Genomic DNA, 8,747 nt, shown 5'->3' on the forward strand with positions numbered 1-8,747 from the left:
CTTCAGCCCACCGGTATGTTGGAGAGTAAATCCACATTTACCATATGATACCACATCGACCATGAGACACCACACATTGGCCCTTCGCGTTTATTTAATAGGACACACGAATAGATTTGGAAAATCGAAATTACACAGCGCTAATTTATGCCAACAACTCTTCAGCGTTTACAGTTACAAGATTTCAAATTCATCAGAGGTTAAGTGCGAAAATGTGAACTCGTTTGGGTTTTAAACCTCCTCTCACCTTTCCATACCTGTCAACCCCGTATCAGTGTCTACCTTTTTACAGACCAATTCAGACCTTATTGGTCACCCCTTCCCTTAGAAATCTCAATGTTCATCCTACAAAGTCCCATCACAAGGGAGAAACTCAAATACATTGTGTTGCCCGTTTTGAAACGGCCGTATGCCGTATGGACCTGAAAACTCAATTTCCCTGTTCAAGAATACGGGGTAAACCCTATCGGTTTGACAGCTATGCATTTGTAGTGTAGCACAAGTCGGAGACGTGGTACTTGCAGGATGCACCTTCTTTAATTGTAACACCCTTTGGTCGTTCACACACAGGATCGCCTCCTTTCTCGCTCCCGTTGCCGTACAACCCAGCCCAGACTCAACCCTAACCGCGTTGCATCGACGGCATCGACCGAGACAGCCAACAACTGTCCGGCCGCACAATTATCGAGTGAAGGCGGCAGCGACGAAGGCGGCGAAGACGACAGCGGCGACGAACGAGTCCATTCCCAGAACCGGCAGCCTGGAGCTCTCGTTCTCCGCTGCTTTTATTCTACTCGGCGCGGCTGGCGCCTTCTTTCTCGAACTCACTAGCGGGTTCCAGGAGCTTCCCGATGAGGTCTTTTGTGACCCTTGCCCCAGTTCCTCAGCCCTGCCGGCACACCCGTGTATATGCTCGCCGGCGTGTGCGCTAACTGTTGGACAGCAGTCCGCGCTATGTCACTACACATAAGTATTTGGCTGCTATAAATATCCACGTGATAAGCCACTTTTGATGGGCTATCATTTGTGGCCGGGTGTCGCTTCTGAAAAACAGAGCTTTTAAGCTCGATGGGCCTCACCCGGTAAAGTAAAAAAAATAGTTTTGTATTCTGGAGATCTGTGAAAAAGAGTTTCAAACTCATCCGATTCCTCCAGTTTAAATATTCCGATTATTTAGATAGTTCGTATCACATCATGGGACCTCCTTTGCCAGTACCAAAATATGAAAATAGGTTTTCACCTTTTTTCAACGGTTTTACTTAACTTGGCTCCTGTGTCGTGGTCAAATCTTGTAATCTACATTTCGTCCACTTCCCGTTGTCGAATCAATTCAACATTTTGCACACGTACTCAGATCCGGTGACAATGCATGCCTGTATCAAAATCGACATTTTGTATAGACGGTTTATTATTTATATATATGTTTGTGTAGGTAAAAAACTCCGCGGTCCCTAAACTCTGGAATCGCCTCGCCAAGAAGCAGGCGCCACGTGTCTCAGGCGCGCCTGCTCCGTGTGAACGAGTTACGGGCACCCTCACTCCACACAAACAAAAGTTGTACATTGAAGATTAATTTATAAAGTAATCAATTAACTAAAGTAAGCCTTGATGTGGGAGCAGGCGCCGCATGATTGACGTACTTCTCGACCGTGAGTTAAACGAAGTTGTTAATAAAAAATTTTTTTTTAAGGAGTTTATTCTGGCAACAAAACAGGTGTTAAGATGTTAAAACACCAAACTGAAACCTTTTCCAAGGAATCATGTCTGCATTAACCACAATACTTGTGGTCAGAATGCAAACAAAAAACAACACTCTGATAACATATGCATTGTCTCTGAAACTGATTGGTCCACACCAGAGACAGCTTTCTTTTGAGCCTCCTAAAAAGCATGAAACCCTCTTCTCACAATTCGTATCACGCCACGCACCTGGATAACTGTGGATGACGTCACTCGCGTAAACAATCTACACAGTGCGTACAAAATGGCGACATTGCGTCACGCACGCACATTCGTCATGACGTCATATTTCGCTTCCTTTTTAATCGCGCGCGCGCGCGATTGGTCACGCACGCACATTCGCCGTGACGTCATATTTTGCTTCGTTTTTAATCGCGCGCGCGCGCGATTGGTCACGCACGCACATTCGTCATGACGTCATATTTCGCTTCCTTTTTAATCGCGCGCGCGCGCGATTGGTCACGCACGCACATTCGCCGTGACGTCATATTTTGCTTCGTTTTAATCGCGCGCGCGCGCGATTGGTCACGCACGCACATTCGTCATGACGTCATATTTCGCTTCCTTTTTAATCGCGCGCGCGCGCGATTGGTCACGCACGCACATTCGTCGTGACGTCATATGTCGCTTCCTTTTTAATCGCGCGCGCGCGATTGGTCGAGAGCGACTATTAAGACCACGTGGGCTGCGAGTGTGGCCGGGTGGGGGGGGTGAGAATAGAAACTAACCAATCACGCGTCGAGGAGAGCCGCTGCCGCCTGTGCGGACTGGGATATTAAAAGCACGCGGGCGGACGCGGCGTAGGTTCATTTGGCGGAGACAAAGCGAACGTGGGGAGCGGAGGCTGTAAGGTAACGAGCTCGCCCACACACATACACACATCGCCTTGTTTTGCTGCTTGTATTCGTTGACGTGGCGAGCGGAGGGTTATAGGTCGTACAGCAGCGAGGTCTTGGTCCCCCTTCCGTTCGGATACGGTGCTTCTATGAGTGGAAGGTGTAGCCGAGGTGACATTGGTCACGGCATGGCTTGTACAGTGTGTTTACAAGTATGCCAAACGCTTAGTCGATGGCTTCACCGATCGTGTGCCTATTCTCGTTTAAAAAAAATATTTAAAGTAATGTAACGTCGCTCAAGCAAAGTTCGTGAAAACATCCTTTATTATTAAGCCCCTTTAATGCAATCGTGAATATACTGTACGAGATACGTTTCGCCGTTTAATCTTCCCAAGTGTTAAAATAAAGTGTCGTCGTGTTGAACCGACGTGTAACGCAACTGATTGAATTGACAGATCCGCTTTACGCGCGAATTATTGAGTTAGGGACCTTGCAGTAAATTTGGCACTTGACCTTTTGCCGTGAATTTGTGCTCGTTTTATTTTTAACGTTTCCTTTAATTCGACATTTTAACGCTTCATAACCTCCCCACACACAACAAGATGGACGGAGTTGCAAGATGGAGGCACGCGTTAGAATCCGTAGCGCGGATGCGCGCCCGCCGCTTCTTCCCCGCTCCTCATTGGCCCCGCCGTACCCCCACGTGACGCACGCGGAGCCAATGGCGTTGCTCGTTAAACACGCGGCTTGCCTGTGCGAGCTAGGGAATGTAAAGCGTGAGGGGTGCATGTGAAGCCCTCCTGGCGCAGTTGATATTGCAATGGGCCCCATGTGCGTGTTGGGATTGTTGTAAATAAACTTGCTCTTAAAGGTTCTGAGTTGTAAGTTGATATATGGAGGGGATTATCACGAGGCTCGCTCTCGCACCTCGGGCTGTGTCGAGGTTAATGTCACTTTATGGAAGTTGGGCAGCTCTTAAGGGCCGACATTTGCTTGAATTTTTAAGTAAAGATTTCCTCCCGCACTGTAAAATAACAAGCCATGTCCAGCTGTGGCTCAAGCCATAAATAAGTCGTCCGTCTATTAACGGCGTGTCGGCATGGGTTGTCGTTTGACCCTACATCGTCACCCTGGATATGAAAAGTGATGTCCATGCGGCCGGGTTCATATGGGGCAGCGTGTCAATAATTGCGCCATCGCGACCATATCGCCATGTGTACGCACGGAAATTATCGTCATTTAAGTGCAACGAATTTATCGATTGGTTTATTTTACGAAACGCAAACCATTTGTTTGAAAAGTATCCGGTTCCCCTCCTTTGCCACAATTAAGTTATATAACTCAAGTGCAGAGTGACACCCACAGATTAATGCAATGACGTCAAGAATACAGTATTACACTGCAGAATAATATCGGGTTTTTGAGACCTTAACAGTATAACATTTCGTACGATTCTACATTCGTGTCCGTTATGTTAGTCGAATTTACAACAAATTTTAACCTAGATAAATGCGTTTGGGCAACTCCACATGCCAGTAGGCCATAATACTAAGCTGGTGTTAGCAAATAAAATGACTCCATGTTCTCGGGGTAGTAAATATCCCAACGGTCAATACACATGAAGCAATGTTCCTTGCACAACTTTTATCCAGACTTAAGAAATTAACACATTGTAAGGAATTATGATAATAAATGCTTGCTTTGGAATATCTTGACAATTTATGAACCAATGTATGTTGGGATGCAAGCTGCATTGGCATTACTTATTTTTTCTACTTACGTGACTTTACCGAAAGAACCAAAGAGTATTACTTGTAACCTTACAGCATATGGCTTATGGTTTTCTAACCTCCTTGTTTGTTTTGTTTCCAGGATTTTCATAGGTTAGTCTTGTGCCAGCTGTTAAACATGAGTTCATCCAGTCGAGTTTTCATTGCGCGCCTGGGGCCACATGTCAGGACCAAGGATGTGGAGAAGTTTTTCAAGGGCTACGGAAAGATCCGAGACATTGACATCAAAGCAGGGTTTGGGTTTGTGGTAAGTTGACGAAGTCGTTGTGGGTGGAACAATTGTAGCAGGTATTTTATCAACTTGCAGGCAACAGAGTGCAGCAAAGTCCATTGTGCTCTCAATGTCTGTGCTCCCTGTCTTCAACCCGCACAGAATGGCGCGGTGAAGTATGGTCTAATAACCCTCGTGGCCCGCACTTTGTGTGGAGGCCAACAGCGGAATAACAGAGCTGTGCCTGGACATTTTCTAACAGCGTTGCAATCGCTAAAATATAGTAAAAAATGTTGCTTAAAATAACTTTTGTTTAATATTCATCTTTTATTATACAGCATGTCATGCACCAATCATCTAAAATCTGCATGTTTGTCTTTTACAGGAATTTGATGATTGCAGAGATGCAGATGATGCAGTCAGTGACCTGAATGGCAGGGAGCTAAACAATGAAAGGTTTGTTTATTGCTCTTATCTTGTAGATGGATATTGGACTATATAAAGTTGCCTCGTGTGATGGTGTCTCAACAGTGAAAGTTGCTGTTGTATGTCAATAACTGGCATTTTTTTTTATTATTCCATGGAGCAATAGACCCTGATTCAGTAGGGGCTTTCTTGGTTTTGAAGAATGACAGAGGCATTTGTATTGCTTGATTGGTCAACTTGGGAGTCCGCCAAATTCAAATATGGAAAGAAGTTTTGCCCTGACCATTAACTTGTTAGGCTACCATACAGCTCATAAAACACTCGTGAAGATAAAGCATTCATGTGTTTGCTGTTTCCTAACTCGCTTTTGTTTGGTAGAATGACAGTGGAACACGCTCGTGCTCCCCGGGCTCGCGGAGATCGCATGGACACGTTCGTGCGCCGGCCCTCGGGCCCTCCGCCCACCTACCGCCCTCGTGGAGGAGGAGGAGGAGGAGGACCATCGTCCAGCTCTGCCAGGTAATGACCATCATTTGTTCCCTCTTAAGTGGTTTTGTGTTTATTTTGCTGTCGTCCCTGCTCCCGCATCTCCGATTAGAACGGTTGGCGACGTACGGTGTGACAGAAGTTATATATTACAGTGTAATTTCTTTTTATCCAAGTCATCGTGGGTAATATGCTCTTATTCAATTGGGTGCACCTGTAATGTGGCATTTTATTATCAAATGCCATATTCTCAAAATCACTCCCACCCTGCTCTTTTCGAAATTTTAAGAAATATAAACATTACCATTATGTATACGTATTAAGCCTTGTTTTACAATGTTGTCCCTCCACCTATTTGTTTCATTTGCGTAGTTTACCCATCTATACATCTTTTAACAAGAAGATCTAGAGTGACGTTTCAGGTTTGTGATTTTTGATTGTGCTGGTTTTCTTACAGTAGTGGTGGCAGATATGGACCTCCAAGCAGGACCGATCATCGCCTGGTTGTCGAGAACCTGTCTTCTACTGTCAGTTGGCAGGTATAACTAATTGTCGAACGATTCTTTGAATTTTAGAAATGTTTGAAACTTAAGAAATATTGCTAAATGTAACTATGAACTTTGTAATTAAAACATGATTGCTTTAAAGATGAAGAAACAATAATTTTATTAGTATTTATGAAATACTGATTTTGTGTTTGTGAAGTGCATTTAATGTAAAATGTGAAAAGTGTTATATTTTTGATTGATGACATGTGATTGTAACCAATGTTTTATAACCCTTTTACCTAGCAGCCTCGCTCTGCATGGCTGCGCTAATTTGCAGGTTTTTCGCTAAAATGTGTCGGATCCACCGGGCAAGGGTCGTGCGGGTCGTTGGTTTGGCCACGTCGCTGTCGCGGGGTTGGTCCGATCAGGGTCTCCAGAGGTCCACAAATTGCTCCTAGTCGGATGGCGTCCCGAGCAGCGGAGAGGATCGTGCCTAGCGTTACTGGAGTCGAGAGGGGCCTTTGCCTGGGTCTGCTCGTGCGGTTCGAGGTGGTTTCTGGCTCCTTGCTGGCATTCCGGCCGGCGGTAACGGGCAGAGTAACGCGTCATCCGGCGAGGCGGCGTCCCCGAGGAGCAGAGTCCCTCTCCCGCGGGCGAAAGTGCGTGTCTTCGGTCAAAGGGGTCCTTCGTGTCATACGTGCTCGTGTCAGGCTAGTGGTGGTCCGTTGGCCATCCGGAACCTCTTTGTGGTCCTGTCTGGGTATGACATCCACATAATGTTTTTTTTATTAAACTTCTTGCTCTCATACAATTCTAACAATTGCATTTTTCATGTAAATTTTTGTGCAATCATTAACATGCTGAAACACATTTCTCTTTGATAAATGTGATTTTGATGGGAAATGTTTTGGCCCAGTGTCAAATACAGAGAATTTGAGCATCTTGTGTGGTGTCATTGCAGGATTTGAAGGACTACATGAGGCAGGCTGGCGAGGTCACCTTTGCTGATGCTCACAGGATTCATCAAAATGTTGGGTAAGTGGTCATAGATGGATGAAAAAAATACAAGTAAAATTGCCATAACGTCTTGGCATAAGGTGATAAATTATGAATCATTTTTTTATATTAATATTTCATTTTTTGTCTTTCTACAGAGTGGTGGAATTTGCTACAAGAAATGACATGAAGAATGCTATTGACAAGCTTAATGGAAAGGAGATTAATGGAAGAAAAATAAAGCTTGTTGAAGAAAACAAACGCAAGAGGTACGTATTGAACCTTGCATTTATCAGAACATTGCCGTTCACAGACGAATGTAAGATTTATAACATGGAGTTGTGGTCGGTTATCGTCGGCTGACACCTTGTGTATTTGTGTGCGATTCTTGTGCAGCTCCCGTAGCCGCTCCCGCTCGAGCAGATCTTCCCGGTCTGATAGCCGCTCCCGGTCGCGCTCCCGCAGCTCCTCGCGCTCCCGCAGTCCCCGACCATCCCGTCGCTCCCCACCAACCCGGCGTTCCCGGAGCCCCAACCGGCAAAGCGCTCTCGCAGCCCTCCGCCGAAGCGGGGGAGTGGCAGCAGATCGCCCCCCGCCGCCGACCAAGCGAATAATAAGCCGAAAAGTTTGACTGTTCCGTCGCGTTCCGCTCTGCTAGTAGTGGAGAATAGTTTTTGAGTGTGGTTGTGAGCAGGGGGTTGCTTGTGTGTGGGTTATGTACATTTCGGGGTCTGTATTCTGAGCACTATGTTTAGGTTGTTGGAGTCGATTCACACGAGACAATTTCCTGATATCAAAACATGCAGCAAATGTCAGCGCCTCCTTAACAATGAACCATTTGAAAATGTTTTCCTTAGAAGTAAGTAGGCCTGGTATTCGGTCCAGTTTCATATTTATAAAGTAAAAATATGAATTGACATTTTTAAATATCCCTCCAGACAAACTGATGGGTAAATATTAACATTGTTCATTGCAAAGAGCTGTTATTTGCTGCATTAAAGGCGACATTAACCTGGAATTTTGTACAGATTCTTGTTTTGGTATAATTTTCTTTTGTGAATATGCCAGTAGATATTTGACATGTACGTCAGTGGATGCGTTGTGCATCGCATGCACATAACTCCTTGAGTTATTGCCGTCGCATTTTTATTAACACAATGTTATTTGTGTATATTTTCATTTATGAATAAAAGTGCATGCGTCAACTGTAAAAAGTTAACCTTGCCTCTCTGGTCCTGTTAATTATTAAGTCTTGTAGTTTTATAATTTTGATTTACAAAATGTTAATAAAGTCAATTACATTCCTTTTCATGTGTTCTGTCACGTGAGTGGTGCACAAGTAATGGAGCGAAAGAACCAAACTTCTTTGTGGATTCTATCTTGATTAGAAGCTTTCGTGACTGCAGGATTTCATACTCGGGTTCTTTCGGTAAAGTCACGTAGATAGGAAAATAAATAATAGACGTGATCAACCAGGTAAAGTGCTAACTGTTGAGTTAGCCGACTTGAGTTGCATTACATTTGTAAATTTTCTTAAGTGTACCTAAGCTTCCTTGTCACATTTCTCTTTCACCCAAGCCCTCTTTGAATTTTATCCTCACCCTCTCGCCCCTCTGCGGCCTCCCCTCTATATAATGCCTTGTAACAGAGGCATGTTTCACCTGAGGACGATTGCTTGTTGCGATCGAAACGCCGTGATTTATTTTCCTACGTTATTTGTGGATTACAATTTGAAATCCAATTCGATGCTGTGAAAAATGTTCAAAGACCGTAC

The 8,747-nt window shown here is 44.7% G+C and overlaps 1 pseudogene; it reads left to right on the forward strand.

The window, feature by feature from the left end:
- Nucleotides 1-409: 409 nt before the first annotated feature.
- On the forward strand, nt 410-7,598 carry LOC121852302 (annotated as a pseudogene).
- The last annotated feature ends 1,149 nt before the right edge of the window (nt 7,599-8,747 follow it).

The sequence above is a fragment of the Callorhinchus milii genome, unplaced genomic scaffold, assembly GCF_018977255.1.
Source record: "Callorhinchus milii isolate IMCB2004 unplaced genomic scaffold, IMCB_Cmil_1.0 Scaffold714, whole genome shotgun sequence".
Lineage (NCBI taxonomy): Eukaryota > Metazoa > Chordata > Chondrichthyes > Chimaeriformes > Callorhinchidae > Callorhinchus > Callorhinchus milii.